Source organism: Diabrotica undecimpunctata, unplaced genomic scaffold (genome assembly GCF_040954645.1).
Source record: "Diabrotica undecimpunctata isolate CICGRU unplaced genomic scaffold, icDiaUnde3 ctg00002419.1, whole genome shotgun sequence".
In the NCBI taxonomy this organism is placed as follows: Eukaryota; Metazoa; Arthropoda; class Insecta; order Coleoptera; family Chrysomelidae; genus Diabrotica; species Diabrotica undecimpunctata.
In genome coordinates, this window is record NW_027313610.1 from 3225 (window position 1) to 20716 (window position 17492).

Here is a 17492-nt window from a genome sequence, read left to right on the forward strand (position 1 = left end):
TCATCCTACATGTTATGCAAGTTGAATTATTTTATAAATTACAAAAGCAACTTTCACGAAAACTTCAATATATAATGATATTATAATATATATAATATATATATATATATATATATATATATTATATATATATATATATATATAAATAAATATATAATATTAAACATTATGTTAAAGAAAACAAGCCTTTTAATCTCAATAATGACCTTTCTATTTATAGAATTAAAAATGGCTCCGGATGTAGCGGGAGCACGTTTATGGCAGCAGGAAGTTCGGCTCCCGAATTAGCGACCGTCATAATCGGAGTTTTCTTGGCAAAGGACGATATCGGTAAGATAATGTAAAAGTATTTTCTTTTTAATATATAAAAAAATCTTTGTAGAGATTTCTTTTAATAACTTAAGAACTTTATATCAAGGAAAGCCAATGGAAAGCTTGCCCCGGGCCTTTTCCTTTGAAGTGATATTTACGTGGCGAGTGGTTTGTATACAAGAGGGTTTTTTATTTTATTGACATTTTGTTGTTTTTGTTATTTTATTGAGTATATTTACTTGTAGTAGAATGTAATTTGTTCAAAATAACCAGAAATTTATCAAATGAGAAGAGTGGCAAATCACGATTTTAGTCAAGTAGTTTTTTACTATTTTTTCCCGTATTTTCGTAAATAAATAAAATAGTTATAGAGGTAGTTTAATGGGTATTTTGGGAGTGTTATATTTTTACATTGTTTTTATCTTTTTCGTTTTTGTAGTTCTTAAAGTTGTTTTACAATCAAATACAAAATTTATACTAGAACCATTCAGTCAAAATAAGAACAAATTGTAGAAATGAACGACGGGAGCGATCCAGATGATTCTGCAAGGCATTAAGCAAGGATATATATTTTCACCTGTATTATTTAATCTATATTCGAAGAAAATATTTGGTAAAGCCTTGAAAAATTGCGAACATGGAATAATTCTAAATGGAGAATGTCTAAATAACATCCGATATGCGGATGACATAGTCATTTTTGCAGTCTACAGTTTAAACCATCTTAAAACACAAGAATGGGATCACTTACAGGAGATCAAAAGTAAAACAGAGAAAGCTAGGAGTCCATTCAACAACAAGGCCAAACTATTTAAAGGTCACAACCTTCTCACTCACATTTTCGTTGTTGTTGATTCTCAGAAAAATAGGATAAACTATTTCTACAAAGGCACAATCAGGACTAAATTTTTTGTGATCTTCAATTACATTTTCATTTAATTCCCATTTGTAAATCTCTACGTCACACTTGAAACACTTTACTATATCTTCCACTTGGAGAAAGTAAAATCCACAAGCAGCTAACTCTATTTCAGATTTTATTCCCCTTCCAATTGTTAAAAGTTGAGAGCCTTGAATAAAAATCGACTAGCTTTAGCATGTACACCTCAAGACACATCTTGATTACTGACTAACAAAATTTTGCTGGATACATTATAAATTATAATAAATCTTATCAGTAGTTACAATATATTTCTTAAAACAAAAAATACCTATATATACCTAAATGGAACATCTCGGATTACAATTTCAAGAGTAAAAACGAAATTGACTAGGCTATGCTAAGCTAGACAGATACGTCTACGCAAGTCAGTACATAAACAATTTATTTTTAACTCACCAACACTTAAACAAAGTCTCAATACAAATTCAATCACTCTGTACAAATTTAACTAAAAGAACGACATACAGGGTGCTCCACTCAAAGTCACCCCCTCTGGTCATTGTCGACCGCTTCTTTTACTTCTTCAGGACAGGTAAGACAAAGAAGAGACAAGTGAGACATTTGTAAAACATATAGGTAACGTAGGTGACAATTCTTCGGCTGAAAAGAAGAAAAGATCTAGAGATAAGCGATGAGTTATTACGACCCTCTGGTCATTGTCGATTACTTCTTCGGGAAAGAAGAAGAAGAGATCAAGCGATAAGCGACCACTTCTTACAACCCTCTGGTCATTGTCGATCACTTCTTGGACACCCCCAAGGTCAAACTAGACCATCCGTGATGGAGAGGTTACCAAAGTGAGTTTGAACCCCGCTTACTATACTACTGTCGCATCTCTCAGCTTTTGCACATTCCATTTTTTTTATTCATTTTATTTTCTTGCTGGTGTTTAAAATTCTAGCCCTCAGTGTTGAGATCACTAGGCAATGATATGAGTCTATGTTTGCGCTTATATAACTTTTGCAGTTTATTACGTCTGTTCCATGCCTTAAATCTATTAAAATGTGATTAATCTGACTCGTTGTTCTTCCATTAGGAAAAGTCCAGGTTACATCCTACGATATTAGGTATATCTTCTTAAGACTATACGATGGGATTGAATCCTGAAGACTCACTGAAGCGATGGAGAAGTAATTTGAAACCTTCGAGACCTGTCTATACATACGAATCCTAAGGATATCAAGGTATAGCAGGGTAACCAATGAAACCATACTACCAAAAATGGAGAACGAAAAAGAAGTGATGTACACGATTAAAAAGAGAAAGATAGATCATTTCGGATACATAATGAGAAACGGTCCTAAATATAGATTACTAAAAAAAATCTTCCAAAGCAAATGGTTCTCCACAACAACTAATGTACACATAGTTTCAAAAGTTATTATATCACCCCTGGTATGCACGATTTTTATTCTTTTATAAATCCGTATCCTTATCATATATTTAATAGACTTTTTTCATATAAAATACATCTTTTTTGGTTTTTTATTTTATTTTATTATCTATTTAATTAATCAGGTTTTGCCAAGGTATAAACATTGAAAAATTTATTCTGGTAAAATTTGTGAAAACGTTATTTACAATGGATCGTAATTTAATTTTTGAATCGAACCGTGCAAGAATTATCTCTTTAGTTGAAGACGGCCATTCACAACGGTTCGTGGCGCAAAGAATAGGTGTTTCTCAGAGTGATGTCTAACGAATATGGATAGATTTCTCTTTCTTTCTTTTTTTCTCCCCTTCCTTTTACCCTAACAGGGTGTCGGATTTGGGCTAGCTATTTTAATTTCCATTTACCCACCTCTTCCATTCTTTTCTGTTTCCTGCCATTATTTTTAATTCCTCGAGTGATTTTTGTTTAAGTTTTCCCCGCCTCTACTACTTGCTGTATCCATTTTTTTCTTGGTCTGTTTGTGCTATTTTGTTCATTATCGGTTCCTGTTTTGCCATTCTCCTAATAGTCTCGTTGCTTAATCTATCCCATTTTGTCTTTCCAACTATCCTTCTTAGATGTCTCATCTCCATTGCGTTTATCCTGCTCTTATGTTTTTCCAGAATTGTCCAGTTTTTCACTTGCATAGAGCACAGTCGGTATCACTATTGTGTTATATATTTTTATTCTTGTTTCTCGTGCAAGTTCTCTTTTTCCCATTATTGGGGCTAACGCATAATATAACTTGTTTGATTTCTTTGCTCTATTTGTTATTTCCCAGTCTATTTTTCCATCATTAGTTATTATACTTCCCAGGTATTCGTAAGTTGTTACTATTTCCAATTCTGAGTTTTTAAATTTTATCTTTATTTGATTATCTTCCTTATTTCCTTTGCCGCTGATTATCATTATCTTACTTTTTTTCCTCGTTTATCTCCATTTTAAGTTCTTCTATTTGTTCTACCCATATATCCATTAGTTTCTGAGACTATCTCCTTGTTTAATACCTCTCTTCCAATTAAATGCTTCCGATCTTTCCCCTGTTATTTGTACCCTTCCTTTTACCTCTTTGTAAGTACTTTCTATAATTTTTACCAATGCATTAGGTACGTTAATTTTCCTCAAGCATTTCCTATAATATGTCTTTCTATCGTGTCAAATGGGGCTCTTAGGTCTATGAATGCTAATACTAGTTTTTTCCCCGTATCTATGCTTCTTTCTATTAGGTTTCTAATGATATATATGTTGTCATTTGTCTGTCTTCCCGGTCTAAATGCCATTTGTTTGTCTCCCAATACCATTTCTACTTCTTGTCTCAGTCTCTTCTCTATTATTTTCGTATATATTTTAAAGCACCACCGATGACAGGCATATTGCCCTATAGTTGTCGCAGTTTACATGTTCTCCTTTTTTGTATATTGGCACGATGATAGATTTCATTAGACAAATTCGATAAAGAATAGAGCTCGCTCTAGTATACCCCGAGTTACCAATGAGCAATGGAATTTCCTTTCGAAGAAATTCTTCTATGTCTGTATCAGCCTCTCAAAGAAACTTCAAGCATGCTACAGGATTCAAAGTATCCTTGGCTACAATAAGAAGAATTTTAGAGTCAGGTTTGACGAGTCGTCGATCACTAAGAGTTCCTCAGCTATCTAAGTATATTTTGCACTCTTTTTTTGTGCTCTTTTTAGACTAGAGGAGTCTGGTTAAATAGTGATAAGCGGCGAAATCGTGTTTGGCGAGAGCCAACAAGAGCTGCACAACTACATAGCACATGCCCGTCCCATGTTTCCTTTAGCTGGTGGTAGTATTATGTTCTGGACAGGTATTATGGCAAGTGGATGCACGGAATTGGTGGTTATTCAGTCAGTATCACAAACAGTGTACTTTATTGCTTATTTCCCTGAACTATAAGACTAATGTTAAAATAGATTACACTTGAGATAGAAGATTAAATTAAATGTGAATGTTTTATATTTTTGTACTGATAATTCTGCTACTACAGAAAATCTTGTGACATACCGGGTTATTATCCGATAATGTGTACAAATTATTATTCTTGAATACCAATCACGTTTTGGGTTTGTAGTTTACGCGCTATCTCAGAGTAGCTTTTTAAGGAATTTGACTTTTTATCGGTAAATACTATTTTTAAAATTGTATGCATAAATACAATTATAAAGGCAAGAAAAAAGTCAACTAGTAGATTTAAAGAGAAAAGCTCTGACATACGTCGATTTTTATGTTTAAACTTGCATTAAATTTGGATTAAATTTAATGTATCCATTTTATGTGACACGGGTATTAATATTATTTTATAGCTATAATAAAATTGTACTATAAATGGATACCTGTTGGAGAATAACAGTATTATTATTATTATTATTTAATATACATCTAAAACCAATCCATCAACTATTTGTGAAGAGACTTAGTTTTAATTTAGATCTAGTACTATATTTTTTGTTCAAATTAAACATCTTGTTAGTTCTCTAGATGAAACAAAATTTACAAAGATAGGTGGTTGTTGTGCACATGCGATGTTTGTTAATACAGCTTTATTTTTGCAGGAATCTCTGGGGTAATTGGCTCGGCTGTGTTTAATATCATGTTCGTAATTGCCTGCTGCGGACTGTGCTCCAGCGCCGTGGTTTACCTCAATTGGTGGCCGCTCGTCAGAGACTGCTTCTTCTACGCCATTTCCATACTCGTCATGTTGGTTGTCATTTTCGATAAAAAGATATCATGGTGAGTTTTCCAATTAATTTGAAACAGAAATTATGATACAGAAAAAAGAATAATAAAAAACATAAACTGGAAGATTAAACACAGAACGAAGAAAAAAATCAAATATTTTAATTACAATTTAAAAGGAAAATTCTCAGTGGTTTGTCAACTTCTTTTTGTAAAATGATATAAAATTTTATTATTAAAATTTTTAAAAATTATTTAAAATGGATTTGTAAATTTTCAGAACGTTTTTGATCCTATCAGATCAGTGAAAAATGTATATAAAGACGTTTTATATTCGTTTCACCTATCAAATTAATTGTCGTATAGATTTGTATACGCTTCTGCTTTAGCTTTTGTTACTGCTACTGTCGCTTAATTCTTGGCGATCTTGTAGATTTGAAAATCTACGAATAACGAATAATATACGTGAATAACGAATTTCTTTCTTTCCACTCTTTATATGGTTTTCTCTTCTTTAGTTTTGCTCGAACTTCATTTGACCACCACCAAGTCTCTTTATTGTCAATCTGAGGTTTTCTTAAGTATTTAATTTGTAATATATATCATTGTATTAGGAATTCTTTTCATATATTTCATATTCCAGCTTATTTTCTCTATTTTTGCCCTAATTAAAAATTTTTTCAACTTTTAACATCCACCACTTGATTTTTCACGTCATCTTACTTGTGGTCCACAAACTCCAACAGAAAATATACGAAAACTTTGATAACTTAGATACTAACACCTACGAGATAAACCAACAATCGTAAACATTAAAAACTGGCTCCTCGTTCCATACAAAGAGATATTAAAAGAACCGATAAGAAAGAGAGACAACTGGATGACCGACGAAATACTCGGCAGGATAGACCAAAGAAGACAAGCCAAGAATAAAGGCAGTCACAATTACAAGATCATTAACAATGAAATTAGAAAAATGATAAGAGAGGTAAAACAAACTTACTATGAGGAAAAATGTAAAGAGATCTTCAGAACAAATACGACCTATTCAACCTACATAAAAAGGTTAAAGAAATGGCAAAGCTGCAAAAAAGAAACCACAGCACAACTCTTTTAGATAAAAATGTTACGATAACGACTGACGAAAAGCTAAAACGATGGAAAGAATATATGGAAGAGCTCTTCGACGACAAAAGAGGAAACCTACAAGACATATCTTTCGAGGACAGTGAAACAAGTATAGAAATTACAAAGGAAGAAATATTGTATGCACTTAAGAACACCAGAAAAGGAAAAAGTTCGGCCACTTGGACACTTAACGCGTCGATTACTAAAAAGTTGGAAGCATTTGAACTGTGGGTGTATACAAGAATCCTGAAGATATCATGTAGCGAGCTTGTGACAAACAACGAAGTCACGAGAAGAGTCAACAAAAGAATGGAATATTGGAAACCATCAAGACACCAAAAGCTGCAATACCTGGGGCATGTTATGCGTAATGAAAGATACAACATACTTCAATTAATGATACAAGGGAAAATCCAGGGCACGCTATCTCAGAGTGGTTGCGTAACTTGAGGGAATGGTACGGATGCACATCAATCGAACTATTCAGAGCGGTAGCATCTAAGATCAGAATAGCCATGATGATCGCTAACCTCCGTCGCGAAGATGGCAAGTAAAGAAGAAGAAGACTTGATTTTTATTGTTTCTCTTCAATATTTTAGTTTCGTTTCACTTCTTAGTTAAATGTCCAGAACAATCAACTTATCTTGTTGGATTATCTATCATCTCCTATTATAATTTTCTGCTCTGATTGAATATCTCTAAGCCTTTCTTTTATTCTCACCTAGACCGACTTAAGTAGCATATACACACAACATTCAACACTTTTTTATTCTTTATTAAATACAAATTTTATTCGTATTAGTATATCAGTCGTTCTTACAACTTCTACCTCTAAACTAAAGAAAATAGTTTAATTTAAATATTAATGAAAACCTATACTTTTCTTCTCATAAAAAAAATAATTCTGGAGAATTTCAAAACTAAAATAATGAACTAATTTAAAGTTTCATTTCACGTCGTTTCAGAACATTTATCGGATTCCTTGGGAAACTTTGAATGAGAATAATTATTTTACCTAAGGAAAACTTTTCTTCGCTCTAATAATAGTGTTGAAATATTCTTATATTTAGTAAGGTGAGATTTTGTGGAAAAGTTGAATTGAAGGCAAGCCTGACAATGCGTTGAATTTGTTAATATGTATTACACGAATATCTTCTAATCTTTGACATTGTCATCAACATTTACTTATGTTAACATAATAAACAAATCCATTCACAAAAGTAAGACAATATGAAGTATTGTTAAAAAAAGAAAACGTATAAGGAAAATACTACGTAGAATCTGAACTTAACACCAGAAGATGTTAACCAATACTTTACGAATATACCAGATATTATATCGAAATCAATAGGAAACTCCTGAGCATGACATAAACTACTATCATAGCAGGCTACATAGAAGGTCGAATTCGTTCTTTATGGCCCCAATAGTAGCATCTAATGTGAAAGAATGCATACGTAAATTAATTAAAAATTCCTCATGTGTTGACTACTATGGTTTTAACAGTAAAATTATTAAGGCATCTCTAGATATAATTATTGACCCACTCACAATAATATTTAACAAATGTATTAACGAGGGTTACTGGCCTGAGGTATTCAAAATATCAAGTATTTCCACTTCATAAGAAAGGAAATAAAAATGCTCCAAACAATTACAGACCCTATTAGCATACTACCAATAATAAATAAAGTTTTTAAAATCTTAATTAAACACTAGCGGACCAACTCGACATCGAGTTTTTTTAAATGAAATTTTTATTTTGCGAGAAAAATATACAATATATACAATGACCGGAAGTAAAAATATTTTTATCAATAACTCAAAAACTATAAATGATAATTTCGTGAACTTACATTTTTGAACTCTACGTTGAATTCTCTATTGATTTGACTAATAAAAACGAAAGCGGAAGTCGACCTCAAAACCGGAATGCAATTTTTAGTTCATCAAATGTCGACATGGATATCATTTAGCAGTTAATTTTGCATGCTGATCACGAATCCGGTGTCAGATTTGCTCTATCTTGACGTTTTAATGCGCGTTTCGGGTCACTTCGGGTGTCGAATTGCAACCGGAAGTACATATTTAGATTCGTATCGACGAGACCTTTCGATCCATATATACATTGTGGGGGTCTAAAACTTAAAGTAAATTTTAATTTCCGGTCATCTCAAAACCGGAAGTGAATTTTTGTACCAAAAGTATATCTTGACAATCTCATACGTAATACTAATAAAATATTCCGAAAAAATATTTTAATTATCTAATATGGTTTTTGAGTAAAGTGGTGGACAAGAAAAGGGCTTAGCGTTTTAGTATATAAGATCGTATAACAAATTATTTGTATAACAAATTAATTATATCTAGCTCTCAATTTGGTTTTAGAAAAAAAATTACTCAACCAACTAAAGCTTTATTATAAGTAATAGAACATATTGTTCACGGTCTTGATGCAGGTGAACCTACTAATGGATTAATGTGTGACCTTACCAAAGCTTTTGATTGTGTGGATATTCAAACACTATTAATAAAATTGGAGTACTATGGAATAAAGAGTACCATACACGACCTTTTAAAATGATATCTTACAGGAAGAACACAGATTGTTGCATTTTTTTTTGAACCCTATTCTCTATCCTTCCATTGTTGGATGTAGGTCTCCCCAGTTATCTCCATATTTCCCTATCTTGAGCTGTTCTCTGCCATGTGGAACCTCCTTGTTTCCTGATGTCATCTTTCCACCGCATCTGTGGTCTGCCTCTTGATCTCTTTGCATTGTATGGACGCCACTTTCCAATGGCATTGTTCCATCGTCTGTCTTGGAGACGTTCATTGTGTCCAGCCCATTTCCATTTCAGTTTTGCTGCTTGTTCTATCGCGTCTACTGTCTTTGTTCTGGTTCTGATCCACTTGGTTACGTTTTCTATCTTTAAGTGATATACCCAACATTTGTCTCTTAATCGCTCTTTGTGCCTTCCTTATCCTATCCAAATTGGCCTGTGTACATGTCCATGTCTGTGCTCCGTAGGTGAGCACCGGTATTATACAGGAGTTATATACCTTGCTTCGTAAGTATAGAGGGATTGTTTGACTTTTTAGAACGTAAGAAAGTTTGCCGAACGCTGCCCATCCCATTCTTACTCGTCTCGATATTTCGGCTGTTTGATTTTCTCTGTTAGCTCTGATTGCCTTGTCCTAGATAGATATACTCATTTACCTGTTCTATTTTTTCTGTTTGTATTTTTTATTGCCTCTTGGTCTTCCGTGTTTGTCATGACTTTTGTTTTTTTGAAGTTAATTTTTAGGCCTTTTTGCAGTGATTTTTCATGAAGTTCATTCAGCATTAATTCTAGTTCTTGTCGTTCCGAGGAGATCAGGAGTATAGTTGCATATAACAATCAAGAATTTAATACTCTATCAGTTTCAACCGGAGTACCACAAGGATCAGTTTTTGGGACCTCTGCTATTCTTAATATATATATAAAATGAATTTACCAAGTGCGTTAGAGAAAACACCAACTTTGTTCTTTTTGCAGATGACACAACCCTTATTATGTAGAGGTAAAACTGATTACAGTCAGGAAATATTAGAAAAATCTAAATCCTGGTTTAACTGTAACAAACTTAAGTTAAACCAGCAGATAACTCAAAAGACAATAGTATTTAATGCCTATAGATGAGGTAAACCATCTGAACCAGTAAAGTTTACTAGGTGTTACTATGGATACAAAGTTGAACTGGTCGCACCATATTGACGGATTGTGTAAGAAGCTCGCCTCACAGATTTTTGCCATGCGCAGATTGGCTACTTCTGTGAGTCGAGATATTCTTAGGTCACTTTATTATAGAAGGGTTCATAGTATCCTGACATATTGCATAATTCTTTGGGGAAACTCGTCTTATGCATATAAACTTTGAAAATTAAAGGCAGATATCGAGCACAGTTTTATTAATTAAATCTTTCCCAAGTGCTTTCGCTCCCTAGAGCATCTTCAGAGAAATTTCGTCAATTTTTGAGCTATCCAAGTGGAATGGAAAACAGACTCGTTTAAAGAATAAGGACGAAGGACCACCAGCCAGGGGCTGGAATGAAAAACAGATTAAACAATAACTTATATTTAATGCTAAGATTAAATAGAAATTTCTGTTAGCCGTCCGAAAACACTGTGATATGGGATACTTCACTACACTTTTCACTGACGCTATTTTCACTATTATATCTAATTACAAGTAGAATTGCTTAGCGGAATGTCGTTTCTATGTGTAAAGCGAACGTACTTGCAACACTGCTGGGGTTTGATATAGTATTTTGAAACTGTTTATATGAAAATTATAACTGCGGTTTTAGAAAACACTGGTTAGTATAAATGATTGGCTTGATAATTTTTAGCTTACGCGATTTTGCGACCGACTTTTGTAATAGCTTGTTCTGAACTGACTGATAATATCCAAATTATGTAGGCAGGTAGCCCAGGGCTCCTACCCCTAAAAGTACCGTTAAATATATATATACCCGGTAGTTAGGCGTTCGACGCCCTTCCGGTAGGGATCTATGGAGGAGTATCACCTAGCCGCAAGCCTTATCTCTTGCCGTACTGCTCCACCATAGGCCGATCAGATACCAGCATATTCTAGACTAAGCCGCAGATTCATTTTAGAATTTTAAACTGCTGCGTTAGCCTTTTTGTTTTCTGTACACCGAGCCGGGGATTGAACTGACATCTCTCGCATTGAAGCGAAGGAGAAGCCAGTCGCCCCGCCCGCTTGGCTAATCCGATCGACCGTTAAATATCTTTCTTTATTCCTTCTAAGAATTTCAATATCGTCATGGTTAAAAATTAATATTCAATTGGAATGGAATTTCACCACCAACAATTGCAAAATGTCATACACATAAAATGCATATAAAATTTTTTGCATATAAAATTGTCACTTTTCAAAAACCAGCAATCCGAATTATTGACTCAGCAGAATATCGCGCCAGCTGCAAACTCTTGTTTAAAAAGTATGGTATTCTTCCTTTACTTTCAATATATATTTGAAAGTTTGTTAACTGTTTATAATAATATATATAGAAGATGTAAAAACACATGCTGATCAACATTAGTACAATACAAGAAACAAAAGTCATATCATAGAAAAACCGAACACATAGAAGCGACACAACGGTCCAAAAGCGTGTACCATTTTTGTATACGCATGCCCGATTCTGGTTATGTAACTGTCAAAAACACGTGCTTATTCTTTAATTCTGGTTGTTTTCGATAGTCCGTAGGCGTCTATGGTAAATACTCGACACAAGTGCATTTGACCATTTATATAATTTATTTATAGTTAAAAGGTTATAGTTATAGTTTATAGTTATAGTTAAATATATAAGTTTATAGTTATAGTTTATAGTTAAAAGTTTAATTTATATTTAAAATGTCTGGATATATTTGTGCGATTCGCGGATGTTCATCTGTGACAGGAAAAGGAATAAGTTTTATTTAGATTTCCTAAGAATAATAACAGGTAATTACTATTGCTTTGTAATTATTATTAGTTATAACATAATAGTATTGGTTTGACTTTCGAACAGTAAGCCGACGCCGACGTGTCTGTCCGAGCTATAAAAAATAAACTTTGGTCTGCCAAGGGATAGTTCAAAATGAAAACATTAAATTTGGTGTCAGCGCTATTTCTTTTATTGAAAGACGCAAGTCTCCGAAGGCTCAGGTCAAAAAATCAACAGATGGTGGCCCGGCGTCAGTGCGCTCGAAGACAACAATACGAATATAGTATTTTTAGGAAATAAAAATATATAGAGGGTTTTATAAACGAGAATATTTGATTTAAGAGCGTAGGCGCAAAATTTCGGGCAAATGTTTTTTAAATGTATTCATTTTTTTCGAATCCTGAAAAAACTAATAAGTATTTTTGAAAAAATTTAAACGCAGAATGAAAGACCACATTATTACTGAGGGCCAAAAGTCCCCGAAAACTTCTATAATGTTTATTTTAATAAGTTACAGGGGTGAAAAAAAAAAGAGAAAATTTAGTGTGATTTTTAATTTCAAATATCCCATTCAAAAAAACTTTTTGTTTATTGTAAGGGACTTTCGGCCCTCGTAATAATGTAATCTTTCATTTTGTGTTTAAATTTTTCAAAAATATTTGTTAGTTTTCTCAGGATTCAAAAAAATGTTAAAAAGCATTGGCCCGAAATTTTGCGCCTACGCTCTTAAACGAAACAAAGACATTACTAAAATGCTCAAACTAAAAATTGTTGGAAACATAATTAGACCGATAATTGGGAAATCTTAAAATTTACAATAGAACAAGACTTCAAAATTGCAAAAACATGGTTGCAAATAAACAAACTTACATTAAATTATGAAAAAACTAAATAGGTACTCATCTACTTTTTGCTATATACAAAAGTTGTCTGCCAATTTTTAATTCGTTAAATATAAATAAAAAAGATCAAATATATGGATCGAAGTACATAAAATATTTAGGAGTTTTAAATGGGAATTGCAAATAAAAAATAATTAAAACTTTATTTGTTGCATATCTCAATATTTAGTGACATTTTTGTGACTTAGGAGAAAACTGTAAATTTATTAAGATTAGATATTGACAAAAGTTAAATATTTCATAACTTACAATATACTTAGACTATTCTAATACTCTTATAGTTGTAAGTAATAAAGTAATATTTATAAATACAGAAAAAGTTCTTTGTTTAAAATTTGTTCTGTTAAAAATTTGTAGTGCCAAAGTGTGGATAGAAGCTTGCAGACGAGAAGATTTGTTATTCAAAATGGATTCACTTTATAATAATTAATAGGATTTGTGAACTGCATTTTGAAGATAATGTTATTGTAAAAGGAAATAAAAGAAAAAATTGGCGAATGACGCAGTACCTTCAATGATCTTTGTTATTTATGTTTAACGAATTAAAAATTGGCAGACAACTTTTGTATAGGTATAGCAAAAAGTAGATGAGTACCTATTTAGTTTTTCATAATTTAATGTAAGTTTGTATATTTGCAACCACGTTTTTGCAATTTTGAAGTCTTGTTCTGTTGTAATTTTAAGATTTTTAGTAATTTCTTTGTTTCGCTTAAGAGCGTAGGCGCAAAATTCGGGCCAATCCTTTTTAAATACAATCATTTTTTTTCGAATCCTGAGAAAACTAACAAATATTTTTGAAAAATTTAAACACAGAATGAAAGATTACATTATTACCGAGGGCTGAAAGTCCCTTAGAATAAACAAAAAGTTTTTTTGAATGAGATATTTGAAATTAAAATTTTTACTAAATTTTCTCTTTTTTTTCACCCCTGTAACTTATTAAAATAAACATTATAGGTGTTTTCAGGGGACTTTCGGCCCTCAGTAATAATGTAGTCTTTCATTCTGCGTTTAAATTTTTCAAAAATACTTATTAGTTTTTTCAGGATTCGAAAAAAAATGAATGCATTAAAAAACATTGGCCCGAAATTTTGCGCCTACGCTCTTAAGAATTTATATTGTGTGATATGCCCACTGACTATTAATTTTCTGGTTGTTAGCTGTCATTGGCGGCTTGGCCACGTAACTTCAAAGGACTGTCGCTTCTCTGTGTTCGGTTGTTCTCTGGTCATATCATTATACCATATTCCAGATTGTGTGTTACACAACATAATACTATAGATTTTAATCTGTATAATTGTTTTTTAAACTTGAACACAAATATTGATATTAAGGCAATGAACTCAAAACAATTCTATAAATTAGCAAAACACATCTTGCTGGAACACTGTTTTCTATAGTATACAGAAATTTGTTTGTTTGAGTTCCTAGTGTGGTCGTTTTTATGAAAACTACTTTACACCTAACTGATTTTTTTTATTTTTTTATATTTCTAGTTTTCACTGTATATGTTTTATTATATATTCTTGTATTATTTCCTATGTATACATAAGTCACTTATTTATGTTGTGACATGACATGTAGTGTTTACTATGTAAAAATTGTTCATAAACGTATCCATCTATCAGTTTGTTACTCATAGAAATTTGTTCCAGTTGATTGCTATATCTATTCCATGTTCTTACTTCACCAGATATGATCAATTTGTTAAATTGTATTTTATCCTACACGGACTTCTACACAAATATACGGGTGAAGACCACAACGGTAGGCACGGCGGAAAACGTCTTCATTACATGGATGGCGGAAGTGGTAACCCTGGATTTTAGAATGGTATAAAATGAAACCGGCAGCGTCTGACCCAGATTGAGCGCATGTCAACAGCGTTTGTAATCACAATGGAAAGCTGCCATAAAACTCGCCAACACGCAAGGCAAGCGTGACGTTTAAATTGCTATTATCCCTTTATCATATCAGATCTGGACACAAAAACGGAGTTGCCCAAATGAGTAAAATGAAAAATTCAGAATCTCACGCTGATAGAGTATCAGTCAGTCCCGCGAATTCTGGTGAGGGCAAAAATCTGAAATATTAGAAAAAACCATCTAACAGATATGTATATAACGCATGCTTGGAAAATAGTACTTACGCGGTGGTTAAACACTGAAAAAATCATGACCAGGTTTTTATATTTTGCCAATGATTCCATTTAAAGTAATTTTTGAAAATTTTCCTCTAATTTTAGACCAAAAAATAGTACCAGACTCTTGAAAAAAAACCTTAATTCCATAAACATTAAAACCTAAATTTCCTTAAAACCCTCTCATTTGATTTTTTTTTATTTAAAAATTCATTTGAAAACTTTTCGCTTATTTTTAGTACAAAAATAGTACCAAAATCTTAAAAAAAAACTTAATTCCATAAAAATGAAACCGGAATTCTCTTAAAACCATCTAATTTGATTTTTTTTTTATTTGAAAATTCATTTGAAAAATTTCCGCTAATTTTACACCAACAATAGTACCAAATTCTTTAAAAAAACAATAATTCCATAAAAATAAAACCTTTATTCTCCTAAAAACATTTCATTTAAATTATTTTTTTATTTGAAAATTTATTCAATAACTTTCCGCTAATTTTAGTCCAAAAGTAGTACCAAATTTCAAAAAAAAATCTTAGATCCATAAAAATAAAACCTTAATTTCCTTAAAACCATCTCATTTAAATTTTTTTTATTTGAAAATTCCTTTTACAATTTTTCGCTAACTTTACACCAAAAATAGTACCACCAAATTCTTAAAAAAAAAACTTAATTCCCTTAAAACCATCTCATTTTCAATCTTTTTTATTCGTTCTTCATACTACTTATAATGTTTTAGGCTGGAATCTTTGGTTATGATCCTAACCTACATCGTCTACTGTATAGTTCTACACTTTAACACTCCCCTCGAACGATGGGCGCAGACTTGGCCGTCCCGTTCAAAAAGATGGCTCCTACGGAACAATCAGGACTAGTCAGCTACAAGACTTTGGAAGAATGGAGGTAAACACCAATCCTACGGTATGGAGCAAACGAACGCTGCTCAAGGTTACGGAGTAGAGCAGACTCAACAGTTTCAACAACCTGATTATTCTGATCCAGGTAACAATATAATTTCCTAGATTTTTACAACGACATTTTAGAATCGATATAAAGTAGGCATTAAAGAATCTCATATTATAAATATTAGAGAAAATTTTATGCAAAATAGAAATTAGATCGTATTGTTCTATTTAACTTGATTTATATTCCTCAAGAAATATTATAAAGCAACTGTTCTAGGTATGAACAATTTTGGCATGGCATGGTCTCCAGAAAAGTATCAGGAGGGTAAGTACTTATTTAACAAACAAATATTTTTTTGCTATAAGTTGAATTTCACTTAGTTGCATAAATTTTCTTCTGAGTTTTCAATATTTAAAAATGTTGCTTACCAATTGCTGCCAAAACTCGTTAGATATAGAATGCTAGTTTAAAAATATTTGCAAACAAAATCGTAGGTTTTGCTAGTCAACTAAGTGGACCAGAACTGAACCAAGCTAGTCAGCCAGAACCCTACCGCACCCCCTCCTGTACCCGAGCCAGTACGACCAGTTCAACCGGATTATTACAGACCAAAAGAATATGACCCAGCTGCTCACGTTGATCCTCTAGTTAGACCAGGTAAATAAATTTTATAAGTTTGAAATTGATGAAATAGTGGCCAACGTGATTGCAAACTAAATAGTGGCAAGAGAAAATATACAAGTTCTGGATAGTACTCAATTGTGCGTACTTGTCTCTACACATGCCAATTGTTAGCTTTGCCCAAAATCGAATACGTTCCTTCGGATAACTACTGTCGTACTAGTTTTATATTTTTAGGTAATCTAAATCAATAATGGCCCACTAAATAATGTAAAAGTTAATATAATTTTATTATTATTATATGGTAAATTATAATATAAAAAAAAGGTGTGGCAGTCCAGTGGGACTGCCGGTAGAAGTTATACTTCTATACACGCGTTCGCCGTTAAAAATTTATATAGGAGTCAATCTGCACAATCATTACATATGTAATGCTATAGGTAAGAGAGAGCAGAAAGAGAAAAAATAATTAGTTATATAGGTATATGGTGCATCGTTTGCTGTATATAAACATTTGACCTGTAATAGGAGTATAGTAAATGAAGGATTGTATCAATATTTAAATGAAAATATATATTTTTTATTTTTATATATGTATAAAAGGAGTTGAATGCAAAAAAAAATTTACACATACTCTGCAGTAAAAATTCATTGTTTATTTTGTTATTGATATAAAAATTACAATACAATAAACACACTGCAACATAATTCAATATAATAATACAATATAAATTAAAATATAAATCATAAGTATTTAAAACTGCCAATATTACATAAAACTTACTTTACGAAGATAAAAATAAAAAACCAACAACTCGGATTATGTTGTAAATTTCATTTTATTTTAAAATTTATGTTTTTTTTGCGTATATTACATATATTTAATAAGATTAAACTCTGAGATAGCGCGT

At 32.1% G+C, this 17492-nt stretch overlaps 1 long non-coding RNA gene across 1 annotated transcript; it reads left to right on the forward strand.

Annotated features, from left to right (window-relative positions):
• The first annotated feature begins 259 nt into the window (after positions 1-259).
• Positions 260-15886, forward strand: LOC140431983 (uncharacterized). The gene is made up of 3 exons (XR_011949744.1): positions 260-330; positions 5261-5438; positions 15794-15886. It is a non-coding gene; the product is annotated as an uncharacterized lncRNA (long non-coding RNA).
• Positions 15887-17492: the final 1606 nt, after the last annotated feature.